Here is a 20,493-nt window from a genome sequence, read left to right on the forward strand (position 1 = left end):
GAAAGTGCTGCACTCAATATGCCAGCAAATTTGGAAAACTCAGCAGTGGCCACAGGACTGGAAAGTGTCAGTTTTCACTCCAATCCTAAAGAAAGGCAATGCCAAAGGATGCTCAAACTACTGCACAATTGCACTCATCTCACATGCTAGTAAAGTAATGCTCAAAATTCTCCAAGCCAGGCTTCAGCAATACATGAACCGTGAACTTCCAGATGTTGAAGCTGATTTTAGAAAAGGCAGAGGAACCAGAGATCAAATTGCCAACATCTGCTGGATCATCGAAAAAGCAAGAGAGTTCCAGAAAAACATCTATTTCTGCTTTATTGACTATACCAAAGCCTTCGACTGTGTGGATCACAATAAACTGTAGATAATTCTGAAAGAGATGGGAATACCAGACCATCTTACCTGTCTCTTGATAAACCTGTATGCAGGTCAGGAAGCAACAGTTAGAACTGGACATAGAACAACAGACTGGTTCCAAAAAGGAAAAGGAGTACGTCAAGGTTGTATATTGTCACCCTGCTTATTTAACTTGTATGCAGAGTACATCATGAGAAACGCTGGGCTGGAGGAAGCACAAGCTGGAATCAAGATTGCCAGGAGAAATATCAATAACCTCGGATATGCAGATGACACCACCCTTATGGCAGAGAGTGAAGAGGAAATAAAAAGCCTCTTGATGTAAGTGAAAGAGGAGAGTGAAAAAGTTGGCTAAAAGCTCAACATTCAGAAAACGAAGATCATGGCATCTGGTCCCATCACCTCATGGGAAATAGATGGGGAGACAGTGGAAATAGTGTCAGACTTCATTTTTTGGGGCTCCAAAATCACTGCAGATGGTGACTGCAGCCATGAAATTAAAAGACGCTTACTCCTTGGAAGGAAAGTTATGACCAAGCTAGATAGCATATTTAAAAGTAGAGACATTACTTTGCCAACAAAGGTCCGTCTAGTCAAGGCTATGGCTTTTCCAGTGGTCATGTGTGGATGTGAGAGTTGGACTGTGAAGAAAGCTTAGCACTGAGGAATTGATGCTTTTGAACTGTGGTATTGGAGAAGACTCTTGAGAGTCCCTTGGACTGCAAGGAGATCCAACCAGTCCATCCTAAAGGAGATCAGTCCTGGGTGTTCATTGGAAGGACTGATGCTGAAGCTGAAACTCCAATAATTGGCCACCTGATGCGAAAAGTTGACTCATTGGAAAAGACCCTGATGATGGGAAGGATTTGGGGCAGGAGGAGAAGGGGAAAACAGAGGATGAGATGGCTGGATGGCATCACCGACTCAATGGACATGGGTTTGGGTAGACTCCAGGAGTTGGTGATGGACAGGGAGGCCTGGCATGCTGCAATTCATGGGGTTACGAAGAGTTGGACATGACTGAGTGACTGAACTTAACTGTGGGAATTAAATGTATTGCAAGTTGCCATATTTCCTTCCATTCTAAAGCAAGATGGTTAGTGTACTCAGTTGTCCAATACTTTAACAGAAGTAGCCTACTGGGACAAGAGCAATGTGCTTTCTGCAAAACAAAACCTTATCTTGCTAATTTACTATTTTCTAAGTAAGGAATGAGGCAAACAAATGAGAGAAATTCTTAATTCAGCTAACAGAAATTTATCAATCATCCAATATATCCTTGATAATTAGAAAATGAAAACTATTCTGGTTCTAAAAATGTCTTTGAAAAGTTCATATCAAAGAGTATTAAAAATTGAACTACCTTGGAGCTATTGTCACTTTGACATTGGCACAGAGTAAGTAAAGGATTGCTTCTCAGAGTGGAGAAGTTTTGACTGAGGATTTGTTGACCAACTGTGCTTGTGTGTGTAAGTAGCTTCAATCATGTCCCACTCTTTGAGACCCTATGGATTATAGCCTGCCAGGTTCCTCTGTCCATGGGATTCTCCAGGCAAGAATACTGGAGTGGGCTGCCATGCCCTTCTCTAGGGCATCTTCCTGACCCAGGGATTGAACTCATGTCTCTTATCTCTCCTGCATTGGTAGGCAGGTTCTTTACCACTTGTGCTACCTGGGAAGTCCTGAGGACCCGTGCTTGCCCTGATCTAATTTAACATCTTCAGGTTTATTCTACAGCACAGTAGATGGTGCATAACTTAGTCTCTAAGCCCAAGAATGGCATGAAACTCTACCAGGAAGCTAAGAATCAAACTCTTTATCAGGTATTGAGATAAACTTCTGAAACATTTCACATGTTCTTACCACGTGTAAATGATTCAGTAGAACCATGTACTGCTTTGATTTTTTTAAATAAAATATTGATCATCAACAAAAAGGGAACTAGAAATGAAATACTACAGTGCTGTCAGAGATAAAAGCCCCTGGAATAGTACATGAAGTTCTGATTACTGACCCTCAATAAAAGTGGAGCAAGTGAAAGACAAGAAAAATAAGCAAGGGGATAAATAGACTAAAAAGATTGGAAAGATTAAGGAAGAAAAGGGACACTGAAAGCTATTAAATAATGAAAGGTGTGGATAAGATATACATAGGCTCATTTAACATTTGTGACTTATAGAAATCTTGTAAGGAAGACAGACTTAAGTATTATTAACCCCGGTTTACAAATAAGGAAGCTAGGGCTTAGATAAGTGAACAGGGTCATACAACCATCAAGTAATATAGCCATGTTTTCTATAGTGTGCTTTTTATTCTACTACTCAACCTCTGTGACTTAGTGCAAGTCATAGTAGTCTCATTACCCAACAGAGTAACACTTAATGGAAGTGTAGGTAGACAAAATGAAAAATGGTTAGAAAATTTATTTAAAAAATTCAACCTTACCCTACTGTATAGCACATAGCTCAATGTTATGTGGCAGTCTGGATGGGAAGGGACTTTGGGAGACAATGGATACCTGTGTATGTATGGCTGAGTCTCTTTGCTGTTCATCTTAAACTATCATAACATTGTTTGTTAATCGGCTATTCCCCAAAACAAAATGGAAAGTTCAAAAAATAAAAATAAAAATAAGTTTTGAAAAGATAAAAAAAGTGACTGCAGTTAAAGATGATATCCTTTTTCTGACAATTATCATGTTTTGTTTTTGTGTGTGTGTGTGTGTGTGTGCTCAGTCATGTCTGACTCTTTGCAATCCCATGGACTGTAACCCTCCAGGCTCCTCTGTCCATGAGATTCTCCAGGCAAGAAAACTGGAGCGCATTGCCATTTCCTACTCCAGGGGATCATCCCAATCCAGGGATCAAACTCTTGTCTCTTGTGTCCCCTGCATTGGCAGGCAGATTCTTTATCACTGCATCATCTGGGAAGCATCATATTCTTATACATGCTAATAAAGATGATTTCTTATAAAAAAAATTTAACCTTAAATTCTTCAGGATATAATAACTGAATAAGATAGAGCAAAAGTTACAGCAAAAGTCTGAGGACCTCTCAGCTGAGTACCAAGAAATAAAAGGGAAATACCATTGAGATTTTTTAAAAGGGGGGGTCAAAGAAGGAAAATTTTACATAAAGCTGATCATCTGTATTCAAAAGGTATAACAGACCCTTTGGAAAACTATACACCAATTGTAACAGCACTTAAAACCAGTCTGGATTTTCTCTTTTCAAAAATTTTCAGAAACTGCAATCTTTTCTTTGAAATATGAAAAAATATGATTCTTTGTAAATGGAGATGATCTTTGGAAATATCTCAAAGTTATTCCAAACAAATCATTTTTAGAATAAATCTAGTGAATCATGTGATCAATAAAGTTGGGTAATGCTATCTGAGCCTATATGGTTCTGAGACTTGTATTCTTGTGTGGTTAGAAAACTGGCTTGAAAAGAAATAGGGCCAAAACCAGGCTTCTCTGTAAGACTTTCTGATTGGGATTGTAGTCCCACTCTTCCACAGTGACCCAATTGCTGAGTGGATTTTCTGGGAGAGAGTGGGTGTTTCATGATTCCCTTCATTGGAGTGAATAATTGAAAGTGGAGAGTAATATGTTAGTGCTTCTTTGAAGGATGTAATTAGGTAATATCATGCAAGAAGGAAAGTGTCATAAAGCTAATAAAATGCAAATGAGGAGGAACTGCAGCACTGCTCATCTGCATCATCTCATTTGCAGAATTTAAGATGAAACAATAGAGATGAACCAAGAAGTTACATATATTAATCAGAATTGCTGGGGAGCCCTGACCTCTGGCTATCAATCAAAGTAGAGAATTCACTGCTGAAAGTTTGTCTTCACTGTACTTGGATGTGAAATATTCAACAGAGAGGAAAAGGGGGAAAAAGTAGTATGCTGAATGAATTGGAGGTTATTTTGTTATTGCATCAATAGTTTTCAGACTTCCAACTCATGAGCTCTCTGGCAACATTTGATCTGTCCATACCTGGATTCTCTTGCCCACAAAGATGTCAACAAAATACTTCTATTGCCCCTTCTGAAGTCACATTAATTCTAGGAGCTGAATATATCTCAAAGTTATTAATAACTGTATTAGTCATAATTTATCCAAATGCTTTTGAAATGCATTTCTATTTCCTTGGGCTAATGAATTTATTTTATGTGTTTCAAAAGTTGCCATCTTCCTGTCCCAGGATTTTGAGGTTAGTGTGTAAGCAAATTTCTGCTCACCTATTCAATATTATTTATGACCATGTAGATTTAATTACTTCTATGTAATTAGATTTCTCATTTATACACTGAAAGTCTAAATCTAACTTTGAACCAAACATCCCTGTTTTACTCTCATTATCTCCAAAATTTTAGATTATTCTTCACTGGGCCTTTTCAAGTTTTATGGTGAACTTCTTTTTGAGGGATAGCAGCAGGAACTACATAAATCCTTTCAAGCACAGATATACTAGAATAAAGCTTTATTTCCAACGTGCTTTTTAATGCTTTTCTTCATTTTCTAAGCCTTTTTGGCTGATGCAGAATATTGGGTTTGTATTCCAGGGTCAGTGGAATACAGGGTATTCCAGGTCAGGGTAGTGATTCTGATTCTTTTTCTTGAGTAAAATCTGATAAAGGAGAGTCTTTCATTTTGAGTATTCTGGATTAGTTATTTCCAAATTCATTACTTTTCCCTCACATGCATTATTATAGCATCTGATAAGGATCTGCCCACTGACACAGACTCATAAGATTATTCTATGGTCTCTCTCTCTCCCCTCTGGGATGTCTGAAGAGATTTGTGCATCTTCTTTACTGTCATTTATACATGTATTTAAAAATCTCTGCCCTACTATGGATTCTTGAACAATTCTACTCTTCTACATCTAGTGATGTGCCTATCTTTACTCTTTATTACCTAACAATGAAAAAACAATTCTCATCACTAGCCTACAGTGATTCCATTTTGAATCGTCTTTGGATATTTAAATGAGTTTCCAAAGACACCAGTTTCAGGAGAGCAAGGATGGGGGGTATGGATAATCTCTAAATAATCTGTAAAATCTAATATACCAAATCTATGGTGTAAGAAACTGTAAAAGGATAACAGATCTCCAATGGAATGTGACAACTGCCTACACTATATCTAGGTGGAAAACCCAAGAAGAAATAAAGATAAATTCACAGGATTTTATTTCATTTATTCATCTATCTGTTTACTTGAAGAATTTAGAAACTACGTTGCCATGGTTAAATAGGTTATTTTGCTTTCATTTTGGATCATCTAATGTTGCCCAACTTGCCTGGTATTGAGGGGAGATTCCTCAGTTATCCATGTTGAAGTCCTTTTTATAAGTGAGAGTCACATCTGTAATTTTCTGACCTCATGGTCCAGGAACTGGCCATCATCTTTCATTTTCATTCTTGGAGTCCTTTGGAACTTTCAGATACACAGTCAGATCTCATTCAGTCCTGGAGAGCTATCTTCATCTGTTTTGCCAGTTTGTGGATAGGACTAAGTTGAATATACTTAGAGCATCTTGAATATGGGTTTCTCCATATAGCTTAACCCACTCTTTTCAGCATTATCCTTTACTCTTCAAAAAAGGGAGCTTTTTAGACTTCTGTAGGTGTAGAAGGCTAAAAGGAGTGTTTGTCTACTTTTATTAATATTAATGTAATTTATTCATCATCTACCTTATTAGGAACAGAAATAATCACATTCCCTCCTGAGGAGGAGGTGTGTTGATAGAATTATCAGTAGAGAAAGGGGCTCACACAGAACTGAGAGAAGTGGTCAATGGAGGTGACAGTGACCTGGGAGGGAGGCAATCTAGACTGTGTAGGAAATTGTCACATTCCATTTAGAGCCCGTCTGTTACTCTGAGTTCTCAAACCATAGGTTTTGATTATATCAGATTTTTAAAGTTATTAACAACTGCTCATATCCAACAACCTTCTCTCCTAAAACCAGAAATATCCTGTTTCCCACTTTATATTTTTGTCAACTTCTGTGATACAGAAGAAACTAGCAAATTCAATGGACTTTCTTGAACACCAGCCTTATTAACTCTTTAATTACTGTACTGTTTTCTGAAGCTGAAGTTGGGAACAGCTGCATGTAAATTCGATGAATCAAGTGCCATCTTCAAGTGACCATCACACTTATCTCTGCTTCTAGAACTCTATAATTGTTTTTTATTTTTTGGTTTTATTTCCCATATAAATATGTCTGAATTTGTGTATGTGTGTGTATATGCACACAAAAGATCTTCTTTATCATTAGAATTCTGTAATTAATTTGAAAAAGTAATTGACATGGCATTTATAAGTACCATAGATTAATTGGAAATTAATTATTTGTTAATAATGTAAATAATAATACTAATATTTATGGTGTCCCCACATGTACCAGACTTTATTCTAAGTACTTTATATCATTATATCATTTAATCCTAATAACAATATTATGAGGAATATACTATTATTTCCAATATATGGATGCAGAAACTAAGGATCAAAAAATTTAAAGAACTTTCTAAAATCACACAACTAGTGAGAAATTGGAGCTGTGATTCCAACCCAACTGTACCAGTCTTCTAGACAAAGGTCCTTGTTCAACTGTGTCAAGTTGAAAAAAATGATAAACTGGTTAGGTGCAGAAAAGAGTACAATTGGATGAGAAATTTTGAATTGAGTTATGAAAAATGTCAAAAGCTGGTACTTAGGTAGAGAGCAATCATTTCTTGTCTAACTATTCCTAAGCGTTTCCTAGAGCATCAATAGATTTAAAGCTGTCTTGAGATGCTTCTTCTAAGAAATCTTCCATATTTAAGTTTCTGATCAACATAGTATGTTTACAACGTTGTGTAATCAGTAAAAGTATAGAGTATGAGTTGTTCTAATCGTACTATCATGTAAACAAATGGTGCCAACTGTTTTGACCCAGAGTTACAGAAAATACTATCTTTTAGAGCACTGATAACATGTACACAAGTCACTTGAGTGATTTTCCCAAATGAAATAGAATCTATCATGTGACATTTAATTATATGTATTTCTTTTATTTCTCCTTGCTGGGTTTTTTCTTGGTGGGGTGGGCAGTGCTGGCTCTTGTTGCTGCACATTGGCTTTCTCTAGTTGTAGCGAGTGAGAGTTACTCTAGTTGCCACGTGTGGGCTTCCCATTGGGGTGGTTTCTCTTATTATAGAGCATGGACTCAAGGGCATGCAGGCTTTAGTGGCTGTGGTGCACGGGCTTAGTTGCCCCACAGCATGTGAAATCTTCCTGAACCAGGGATCAAACCCTGAATTGGCAGGCAGATGCTTAAGCACTGGACAACCAGGGAAGTCCTCCATCCTGTTTGTGATGTGGGGGTTTCACTCCCATTATACTTCCTTCCTAGAGGGAAGTATCTATGCCATCAATCTGTGATGGCAGTAATATTCATTTAAAAAATTTTGGTCAGAGTAGTTAAACAGAAAGAAATTTTTAATGAAGTAGATATGTAAAAAGAGACATTAAAAATGGTTATGTGTTAAGCTGCTTCAGTCATGTCCGACTCTTTGCAACCCTATGGACTGTAGCCTACCTGGCTCCTCTGTTCATGGGGTTCTCCAGGCAAGAAACTGGAGTGGGTAGCCATTCTATTCTCCAGAGGATCTTCCTGACCCAGGGATCAAACCTGAGTCTCATACATGTCTCCTGGGTTTTGGCAGGTGGGTTTTTTACCACTCGCCCCACCTGGAAAGCCCTAAAAATGCTTAGCTGCTCCGTATTGATTTGGCAGTAAATTATCTAGAAGCAATTTTCTCAATATTCACTGGTCTTGAGTTTGTTACAACTTAGTTAATCCAAGTTTTATGTAAACAATTTAATAAAGAGAAAATACAGTCATACAAAGCAGCTTGTTGATGGAATTCTTTTAAAGCTCATTATTGTAAGCCATAGAAACAGGGTTGTTTGTTTTGCATTTTTGTTTAAGCTTATAAGTTAAGTTGCTCATTCTTGTAACTGAGTATATAGGTTCAGTTCAGTTCAGTTCAGTCACTCAGTCGTGTCCGACTCTTTGCCACCCCATGAATCGCAGCACACCAGGCCTCCCTGTCCATCACCAACTCTCAAATCCATGCCCATCGAGTTGGTGATGCCATCCAGCCATCTCATCCTCTGTCATCCCCTTCTCCTCCTGCCCCCAAACCCTGCCAGCATCAGGGTCTTTTCCAATGAGTCAACTCTTCGCATGAGGTGGCCAAAGCACTGGAGTTTCAGCTTCGGCATCAGTCCTTCCAGTGAACACCCAGGAATGATCTCCTTTAGGATGGACTGGTTGGATCTTCTTGCAGTCCAAGGGACTCTCAAGAGTCTTCTCCAACACCACAGTTCAAAAGCATCAATTCTTCGGCACTCAGCTTTCTTCACAGTCCAACTCTCACATCCATACATGACCACTGGAAAAACCATAGCCTTGACTAGACGGACCTTTGTTGGCAAAGTAATGTCTCTGCTTTTTAATATGCTATCTAGGTTGGTCATAACTTTCCTTCCAAGGAGTAAGCGTCTTTTAATTTCATGGCTGCAGTCACCATCTGCAGTGATTTTGGAGCCCAAAAAAATAAAGTCTGACACTGTTTCCACTGTCTCCCCGTCTATTTCCCATGAGGTAACTGAATGTTGAGCTTTAAGCCAACTTTTTCACTCTCATCTTTCACTTTCATCAAGAGGCTCTTTAGTTCATCTTCACTCTCTGCCATAAGGGTGGTGTCATCTGCATATCTGAGGTTATTGATATTTCTCCCGGCAATCTTGATTCCAGCTTGTGCTTCTTTCAGCCCAGCGTTTCTCATGATGTATTCTGCATATAAGTTAAATAAGCAGGGTGACAATATAGAGCCTTGAGGTACTCCTTTTCCTATTTGGAACCAGTCTGTTGTTCCATGTCCAGTTCTAACTGTTGCTTCCTGACCTGCATACAGGTTTCTCAAGAGGCAGGTCAGGTGGTCTGGTATTCCCATCTCTTTCAGACAGATTTTTCCCTACTGATGCTTAACTGTAAAAGTATTGTAAAAGAGACTTGGCCATATCTCTTAGAGAAAGTGTGTGTGTGTGTGCACGTGTGCGTGTGCTCATCCCCAGAGCTGGACCCAGGAAACAAGCCCATGACACTTAGAGGATGGGGATGTTATCTGTGGAGATATGTGCTTATGTAGAAAGCACTCAAACTTAGGAGTCAAACAGCACCTTGCACTGTTTGAATGTCAACTTCTCTCTCCTATAACTGTATCATTCATACAAAAATCAGAGGGAGCATTTTTCCCTAATCACCCCATGGTTGATGATTGAAAGTTGCCCTTAAAAATGTATCTAGACACTGCAAGAAACTAGAAATTAATAGAAAAATCATCCCACTCTTAAAGCATTGTTTTTCTCTTAGCTTTTCTAATAAAAAGTTTCCCTAAGTTGCTTACTTTTCTTTTATATTGAGTCAGAATATAGAATATGGTATATCCTATGATGCCTCACTCACAGTTAGGGTACTTTCATCACCTTTCTTGGGATAAAAAAGAAATAGAAATAACACGGAGTCTCAGTGTCACAGACTGAATGTTCATATGTTAAAATTCGTATGTTAAAGCCCTGACCCCAAATTTATGGTTTTGGAGGTGGGGCCTTTGAGAGATAATTGAGTTTAAATGAGGTCATGGGGTGGGATCCCCATGATGGTGTTAGTATCCTTGTAAGAAGAGTAAGAGAGACCAGAGCTCTCTTTCTTCTATGTGAGGATACAAAGAGAAGACAGTAATCTGCAAACCAGGAGGATACCTTTCAGCAGGAACTAAATCTGCCAAAGCCTTGATCTTGGACTTTCCAGTTTCCAGAACTAAGAGAGAGCCATCTGTTGTTTAAGTTACTCAGTTTATAAAATTTTGTGACAATAGTTCAAGTTGAGACACTTAATTACATATTATTTCTCTAAAGATTAACTTCTCAACAATCTCATACATCATAGCACAATTGAGAAACAGAAAGAATTTTTAATAAAAAGAAAATACCATTAAAATTTCCTACCACAGCAACCATTCCTCCCTGCTGGGAAAAAAAAAAAAAGATGCTAAAAGCTCACAAGGCATATAGAACTCTGTTGGTTGCAAGTGGGTCAGCAGACACATGCAACAGCTGACAGCAGGAGAACAAAGAAGCGTCAAAAACTAGAGATAGAAACAACTCTTTTGTTTTCTTAAAAACTGAAATATAATTGACTTATAAGTTTAAAGTATGCAGCGTGTTGTGTGTTGTGTATTGGTTTTATATATTTATGCATTTCAGTATGATTCCCAGGTAGTGCAGTTTGTTGCGTGTTGGTTTGATACATTTATACATTTCAGTATGATTCCCAGGTAGTGCAGTTGGTAAAAAATCCGCCTGCCAAGAGATGCAAGAGATATAGGTTCAATCCCTGGGTTGGAAAGATCCCCTGGAGAAGGAAATGGCAACCCACTCCAGTATTCTTGCCTGGAGAACCCCACAGACAGAGGAGCCTGGCAGGCTACAGTCCAAGGGGTCGCAAAGAGTCAGACACAACTTGTGACTGACTGAGTCAGTCAGTGACTGAGCACGAGCATGCACTATCAAGAGATAGAATTAACACCTCTGTCAAGTTCTATAATTATCATAATTATCATTTCTTTTTTGTGGTGGGAACAATTAAGATCTAGTCTCTCAGCAGCTCTGAAGTTTATAATACAGCATTGTTGACTACAATTACCAAGCTGTGCATTAGCTCTCCATGACTTATTTATCTACCAATTCCCAGTTTATACACTTAAATAACATATCCCCAATCCCTCCACTGCCCCCACACCATTCTACTCTATGTTATTACCATTTCAGCTTTTTAAAATTCCACATATAAGTGATATCATCCAGTATTTGTCTGACTTATCTTACTTAGCATAATGATCTCAAGGTCCATTCATGTTATTGAAAATGGCAGGATTTCCTTCTTTCTCATGGCTGAATGTGTGTGTGTGTGTGTATATTATTACATCTTCCTCATCTCTTCATCTGTTGATGGACTTCCCTTGTAGCTCAGTCAGTAAAGAGTCTGCCTGCAATGCAGGGGACCCAGGTTTGATCCCTGGGTCAGGAAGATCCCTTGGAGAAGGAAATGGCAGCCCATTCCAATATTCTTGCCTGGAGAATCCCATGAACAGAGGAGCCTGGCAGGCTACAGTCCATGGGGTCGCAAGAGTTGGACATGACTTAGTGACTAAACCACCAAACCAACCACCAAACATAAGAGTGCAGATATCTCTTTGGACTTCTGTTTCACATCCTTGGGCTGTATACCTAGAAGGGAAATGGCTGGATCATATGGTAGTTCTATTTTTAACTTTTTGAGAAACCTCCATACTGTTTTCCATAGTGGTTGAACCAAATCACATTCCCACCAACAGTTAAGCAATTCCCTTATCCCTACATCCTCACCAACATTTGTTATCTCTTATCTTCTTGATAATTGCCATTCTAACGGGTGTGATATAATACCTCATTTAAAATTTTTTTTTTAATTGGAGGAAAATTGCTTTACAACATTGTGTTGGTTTCTGCCATACAGCATGTAAATCAGTCATAATTATATATATAATATATATAATTATTCTAGAGTATTATAGTTATATATACATATCCCCTCCCTCCCATTCCCCCATCCCACTCCTCTAGGTCTTCAGAGACCACCAGGCTGGGCTCCCTGTGTTATATAGCAGCTTCCAACTAGTTATCTATTTTACACATAATAGTGTATATATGTCAATGCTAGTTTCTCAGTTTGCCCACCCTCTCCTTCCACTGCTGTGTTCACAAGTCTGTTCTCTACACCAGCATCTCCATTCCTTCCCTGTAAATAGGTTCATCAGTACCATTTTTTCTAGATTCCATATATATGTATTAATATGTGATATTTGTTTTTCTCTTCCTAATTTACTTCACTTTGTATAACAGGCTCTAAGTTCATTCACCTCACGACAACTGACTCAAATTCATTCCTTTTTACGGCTGTATCTCATTGTTTTGGTTTGCATTTCCATGACTAGTGGTGTTGTACATCTTTTCATGAATCTGTTGGTCATTTGGATATCTTCTTTAGAAAAATATCTACTTAGTTCCTCTGACCACTTTTTTTTTTTTATTGAACTGTTTGCTTTTTTTGTTATTGAGTTACACAAGCTCTTCATATATCTTGTATATTAAGCCTTTATTCAATATATGGTTTACAATTATTTTCTCCTATTCCATAGTCTCCTTTCATTTTGCCAATTTTTTCTTTTGCTGTGCAGAAGCTTTTTAGTTTGATGTCATCCAGCTTGTGGATTTTTGTTTTTGTTGCTTGTGATTTTGGTGTCAAATACAAAAAAAATATTTCCCAGTCTAATATCAAAATTTTTCCCTATATTTTCTTCTAGGAGTTTTATGATATTGGGCCCATGTTCAGGTCTTTAATCCATTTTAAGTTAGTTTTTATGAGTTGTGTAAGACAGGGATCCAATTTCATTTTTCTGCATGTTTTATCCAGTTGTATCAGCACTATTTGTTGAAGGAATTGTCCTTTCCCCATTGAGTGCTCCTGACCTCCATGTCAAATATTAGTTGTCCATGTAGATGGGGACTTATTTATGGGTTCTCTATTCTGTTTTATTGGCCTATACATCAATTTTTATGCCAATACCATGCTGTTTTAACTACTGTAACTTTGAGGTATGGTTTGAAATCAGGAACATTGTTGCCTCTGGTTTTTTTTTTTCCTCAGGAGTGCTTTGGTTGTTTGGGGCCTATTGTGGTTTCATACAATGTTTATGATTGCTTTTTTATATTTCTGTGAAAAATACCATTGGAATTTTAACAGAGGTTGCATTGAATCTATAAATAACTGTGTAGTATGAATATTTTAACAATATTAATTCTTTCAACCCAAGAACATAGAATATCTTTCCCTTTGTTCATGAGAGAGACTATTTTATGAAGCAGACAATCTAGGCCACTCAGTCACTCAGCAAAGAGAAAAACTTCCTTACACACCTCAGTAGTGATTTTGGACATCACTGTGTTATAGCAGAGGATATACTTTTTTAAAGATAATCTTTAGCTATCAATAAAATGTGTTTTATCTAATTTACTTAAGAAGGCAGTGGAATGTCTATTTTTAGAAGATCATCCAAACCATATTTTGAAAAGATACATGTGCCCTAATGTTCATAGCAGCACTATTTATAATAGCCATGACATGGAAGCAACCTAAATATCCATCTATAGATGAATGGATAAAGAAGATGTGGTACATACACAAATGGAATTTTGTTGTTTAGTTGCTAAGTCATGTGTGACTCTTTGCAATCCCATGAACTGTAGCCTACCAGGTTCCTCTGTCCATGGGATTTCCCAGACAAGAATACTAGAGTGGGTTGCCATTTCTACTTGGCAGGCAGATTCTTTACCACTGAGCCATCTGGGAAGCCCACAATAGAATATTACTCAGCCATAAAAAAGAATGAAACAATGCCATTTATAGCAACATGGATGGACCTGGAGATTATCATACTAAATGAAGTTAAGTCAGACAAACAAAGACAAATATATGATATTGCTTATGTGTGGAATCTTAGAAAATGATATAAGTGAACTTATTTACAAAACAGAAACAGACTCACAGACTTAGAAAACAAACTTATGGTTATCAATGGGAAAAGGTGGTGGAGGAGGAATAACAAAGGAGATTGGGATTAACATATACAATTTCTAATATAAAGTAGGTAATCCACAAGGACTTACTGTATAGCACAGGGAGCTCTTTTTAGTATGCTGTAATAACCTATAGGGGAAAAGAATCTGAAAAAAGAACAGATATATGCATATATATAACTGAATCACTTTGCTGTATACCTGATCACAAGATTGTAAATGAGCTATACTCAATATAAAATTTAAAAGTTAAAAAAAGAAATAGAAACAGATCATCTATGAAAACAGTTAAAAATTGAAATATTTTGTAACTTGAAGATATAATTTCTCAGTATATCAAAAATCAATTTATGTTGATCAGCTCATTCTGGGGTAATAGAAGCACCCCTGTTCCTTGATAAGCTCTACCAGTGAATCGCACATTTTTACTGTGAGTTCTTTTTCCTCTTATAACTATGAACATGGCCAACAATTTTGAATTGTTATTCAGGCTAAACATTCTGAATACTATCTGGGTGACAGCTAAATTTTTTTGTGTCAGTTCAAATTCATAATTCAGTTGGCCTTTCTTGTGATCTTAACAGATTTCATCATCACTGATTTATATGTGGCACATAGAGTAGCTGGAGTAAGTTCCTTGACACCCTCTCCACCCCGGTAATATGGCCTATGTGGGATTAGAAAGAGCTTCCCTGGTGGCTCAGAGGGTAAAGCATCTGCCTGCAATGCGGGAGACCCGGGTTTGACCCCTGGGTTGGGAAGATCTCCTGGTGAAGGAAATGGATTAGAAAGAAGAGATACAACTACATGTATCAAACCTGGAAGGGGCTAGAGCCATCTAATACAAGAATTTAAATTTGAAGAAGGAGAAATTGAGGTCCAATAACTTCTCAAGGTTAACTAGTTAGCCTAGCTACAGGTTAACTATCATGACTGGTTAATCTGTAGCCAGAACCAGAATCTGTCTCCTGATTCCCAGTCGAGCCCAGCAACCCCTCCATAATGCTTCCCATCAAATGTGAGATAATGATGAAGCATCTATGGCAACTTTTAGATGTCTTTAAAAGTACCCTAGAACCCCTGAATCTATTGAAAAATCAGTATTTATACATCTAATGAAAGCTAAAAATGAGAATGCAAAATGATCTTTCATTATCACTCTAAAAATGCTTAACTAAGTACCTAGTACCGACAAACCACATTTTACTTAATGAGAAGTGAGCAAGAGAGATAAAGCATTACAATTCATACTAATTATTAACTAGTAGCTTGTTTCTCAAACTATGTTCCCAGGCCCAAGGTTCCAAGACAGAGTGTACAGGGGCTCCCACCTAGGGAGCAGCTCTTCAGTTATCTGTCCTTTACTTTAGAGTTCTGCATGAGCATTCTTTAATAATATAATCTGTTGCTAGAAATAAATCTCTGAAACCACAAAAGTGCTGGACCCAACTCCTCAGCTGGAATTCTTTTGCCTCTCCTCCCCCCAAACCTTAACTGCAACCTTTGGTTTTGTGGTCTCTTGTGGTCTCTCCCAGTCTGACATTCTTTTCCTGTGATCTTCCTCTACCTTGGGTGGGCTGGGGGTGCCTTTGAGAATTTTCCTACAACATTTAGGACAGAGTGCCTTGTTTAGGGGCTTCCCTGGTGCCTCAGTGGTAAAGAATCTGCTTGTCAATACAGGAGACATGGGTTTGATTCCTGGGTCAGGAATATCCCCTGGAGAAAGAAATGGCAACCCACTCCAGTATTCTTACCTGGGAAATCCATAGACAGAGGAGCCTGGTGGGCTACAGTCCATAGGTTCGCAAAGAGTCAGCCACGACTTAGTGACTAAATAGCAGCAGCGGCTTCGTTTAGAAGAAGCTTTAGGTAGGGGTTTCTTGCTAGGTATATGAACAAGTTCCCTTTCACCTGGTTCTAATATTCAAAGTAGTCATCTAGGAATCAGTAATTTGTACCCTTTTACAAAAGCCATAGGTAGCAATTACCAATACAGCTACTCCACAAGTTGCTTTTATAGTATCCACCAGAGACTTTGCATTTATCAAAGTCAGTACTCTCTGAAGATTTATATAGAGATTACTTTAAAATATTTTTATTATGTTAAAACATGATAACATAAAATTTACCATTTTAATTGTACAATTTAGTGGCATTAAGTTCATTTACAATATTGTACAACTATCCCCACTATCCAATTCCAAAATATTTTTGTCATCCCAAATAGAAATTCTACCCATTAGATGATAACTCCACATTCCTCTCTTCCCCCACTGCATGGTAAACTTCATCCTATTTTCTGTCCTATTCTAGGTATTTTATGTAAGTGAAACCATACACTGTTCCTTCTGTGTCTAGCTTATTTCACTTAGCATAGTTTGAAGGTTCACTTACGTATATTTAGCATGTATCAGAATTTCATTTATTGTTATGCCTGAATAATATTTAATTATGTGTATATACTCCATTTTGTTTATCTATGTGTCTGTAGATGAAAACTTGGATTGTTTCCACATTTTGGCTACTGTGAATAATGTTACAAAGAACCCTGATGTTCAAGTATCTGTTTGAGCCCATGCTTTCCATTCTTTTGAGTATATACTCAAGAGAAATTAGTGGATCATTTGGTAATGCTTTGTTTAACTATTTAAGGAACCACCAAGCTGTTTCCCATTGTGGCTGCACCATTTTACACCCACACCAGGAACACACAAAGGTTCAAATTTTTCCACATCCGTGCCAAAACTTGCAGCTTTCTGGGGCTTTGTTTGTTTTTTAATAAAAAGTTATCCTAATGGTTATGAAGTAGTGTCTCATGATGGTTGTGATTTGAATTTTGCTAATGACAATGTTGAGTGGTTTTTCATGTACTTATTGTCATCTGTACATCTTCTTTGAAGAAATGCCTGTTCAGATCTTTTGCTCTTTTTTTGAATTAGGCTGTTTTCTTGGTTTGAGTCATAGGAATTCTGTGTATATTATGGATATTAATCCATTACCAGGTATATGATTTGCAAATATTTTCTTTCATTTTGTGGGTAGTAATTTTACTTTGTTGATAGTGTCCTTAGAGGCACAAAACTTTCCAATTTGATGATTTTCAATTTACATGTTTTTTCTTTTGTTGCTAGTGCTTTTGGCATCATATTTAAGAACTCACTGGCAAGCTGAATGTAATGAAGATATTCCCCTATGTTTTCTCCTAAGAGTTTTGTAGTTTTAGCTCTTATATTAGGTCTTTGATCCATCTTGAGTTAATTCTTGTGTATAGTATAAGATAAGGGGTCATTATTATTCTTTTGCATGCAGATGATAGCCAATTCTCCCAGAACCATTTTTTGAAAAGATATCTTTTCCCCATTGAATGATCTTGGCGCCCTTATTAAAAATATTTGACTATATATGTGAGAATTTATTTCTGGGCTCTCAATTCTATTCCATCAGTCTACATATCTGTCCTTATTCTAAGACAATACTATCTTGATAACTGTAGCTTTGTAGTAATTTCTGAAATAAGAAAGTGTGAGTGCTCTAACTTTATGCTTATTTTCAAAATTGTTTTGGCTATTTGGTGCCATCATGCTCCATTTATTAAAAGAAAAAAGAAAACACATACAATATCTATGACATAAAATAAAATGAGGTATGCCTATGTGGACGATCATGTCATCTGCAAACCAAGACTGTTTTAACTCTTTCTTCCCAATATATAGACATTTCATTGCTTTTTTGTCTCATTGCATTAGCTAGTCCTTCCAGTAAGATGATGAAAAGATGTGATGAGAAGGGATATACTTGCCTTGTTCTTGATCTTAGTTGGAAAGCTTCAAGTTTCTCACCATTAAGTATGATGTTAGCTGTACTTTTCTTGTAAGTATTAAGTTGAAGACATTCCCCTCTATTGCTAGTTCACTGAGAGTTTTTAAAATTTTTTTAGCTGAAGGATAATTGCTTTACAGTTCTGTGTTGGTTTCTGCCATACATCAGCATGAATCAGCCATAGGTATACATATGTTCCCTCCCAAGAGTTTTTTGTTAAATCATGAATGAGTGTTGAATTTTGTCAAATACCTTTTCTATATCCATTGATATGATCATGTAGTTTTTCTCTTAGAGTCTGTTGATGTGATGGATTAAATAAATTGATTTTCAAATGTTGATTGAGTGTTGTATACCTTGAACAAATCCCATTTGGTCATGCTATACAATTAATTCTTTTTATACATTGTTGGGTTTGATTTGTTAATATTTTATTGAGGAGTCTTACATCTATTAGTATGTTCAATATGATCATGAGAGATAACTGGTCTGTGGCTTTCCTTTCTTATAATGTTTTTGGTTTTGGTACTAGGGTGGTGTCGGCCTCATACAATGAGATAGGAAGAAAACCCTTTGCTCCTATCCTCTCAAAGAGGTTGTTAAGAATTTGTATAATTGTTTTGTTAAATGTTTGGTAGAAATGACCAGTGAACCCATCTCAACCTGTTGCTTTCTGTTTTTGAAAATTATTAATTATTGATTATATTTCTTTAATATACACAGATCTATTCAGATTGTTTATCTCTTTTGTGTGAGTTTTGACAGCTTCTGTCTTTTCAAGGAATTGATCTGTTTCATCTAGGTTATCAAATATGTGGGCATAGAGTTGTTTGGAGTATTCCTTTATTGTACTTTTAATGTTCACAGAATCTGTGATGATCTGCCTTCTTTCATTTCTGTTATTAGTAATTTAAGTCCCTCTTCTCTTTTTCTTAGTTAGTCCAGCTAGAGGCTTATTGATTTTACTGATCTTTTCAAAGAACCAGCTTTTGGTTTTGTTGATTTTCTCTACTGATTTCCTGCTTTCAATTTCATTGCTTTCTGCTCTAATTCCTATTATTTCTTTCTTTTACCTACTTTTGATTCAATTTTCTCTTCTTTTTCAAGTTTCCTAAGGTAAAAAACTTAGATTATTGATTTTAGATTTTATTCCTTCTAACATACACATTCAATGCTGTAAAATTCCCTCAAAGCACTATTTTCACTGCATTCCACAAATTCTAATAAGTAGCTTTTCATTTTCATACAATTCAAAATATTTTAAAATTTCTCTTGAGATTTCTTCTTGGGCCCATGTGTTATTTAAAAGTATTTTGTTTAATCTCCATATATTTTGTGATTTTCCAGTTATGGGTTAATTCCACTGTGGTCTTACAGCAGACATAGTATGATTTCTAGTTCTGAAATTTAAAGGTGTTTATTTATTTATTTATTTTAATATAAATTTATTTATTTTAATTGGAGGCTAATTACTTTGCAATGTTGTATTGATTTTGCCATACATTGACATGAATCCACCATGGGTGTACATGTGTTCCCCATCCTGAACCCCCCTCTCACCTCCCTCCCCATCCCATCCCTCTGGGTCATCCCAGTGCACCAGCCCCAAACACCCTGTATCATGCATCGAACCTGGACTGGTAATTCATTTCACATATGATAATATACATGTTACAATGCCATTTTCCCAAACCATCCCAACCTCGCCCTCTCCCACAGAGTTCAAAAGACTGTTCTATACATCTGTGTCTCTTTTGCTGTCTCACATACAGGGTTATTGTTACTATCTTTCTAAATTCTATATATATGCATTAGTATACTGTATTGGTGTTTTTCTTTCTGACTTACTTCACTCTGTGTGATAGGTTCCAGTTTCATCCACCTCATTAGAACTGATTCAATTGTATTCTTTTTAATGGCTGAGTAATATTCCATTGTGTATATGTACCACAGCTTTCTTATCCATTCATCTGCTGATGGACATTTAGGTTGCTTCCATGTCCTGGCTATTATAAATAGTGCTGTGATGAACATTGGGGTACACGTGGCTCTTTCAATTCTGGTTTCCTTGGTGTGTATGCCCAGCAGTGGGATTGCTGGGTCATATGGCAGGTCTATTTCCAGTTTTTTAAGGAATCTCCACACTGTTCTCCATAGTGGCTGTACTAGTTTGCATTCCCACCAACAGTGTAAGAGGGTTCTCTGACTGATGTGAAATGGTATCTCATTGTGGTTTTGATTTGCATTTCTCTAATATTGAGTGATGTTGAGCATCTTTTCATGTGTTTGTTAGCCATCTTATGTCTTCTTTGGAGAAATGACTGTTTAGTTCTTTGGCCCAGTTTTTGATTGGGTTGTTTATTTTTCTGGAATTGAGCTGCAGGAGTTGCTTGTATATTTTTGAGATGAATTATTTGTCAGTTGCTTCATTTGTTATTATTTTCTCCCATTCTGAAGGCTGTCTTTTCACCTTGCTTATAGTTTCCTTTGTTGTGCAAAAGCTTTTAAGTTTCATTAGGTCCCATTTGTTTATTTTTGCTTTTATTTCCATTACTCTGGGAGGTGG

This window comes from Cervus canadensis, chromosome 2 (assembly GCF_019320065.1).
Source record: "Cervus canadensis isolate Bull #8, Minnesota chromosome 2, ASM1932006v1, whole genome shotgun sequence".
In the NCBI taxonomy this organism is placed as follows: Eukaryota; Metazoa; Chordata; class Mammalia; order Artiodactyla; family Cervidae; genus Cervus; species Cervus canadensis.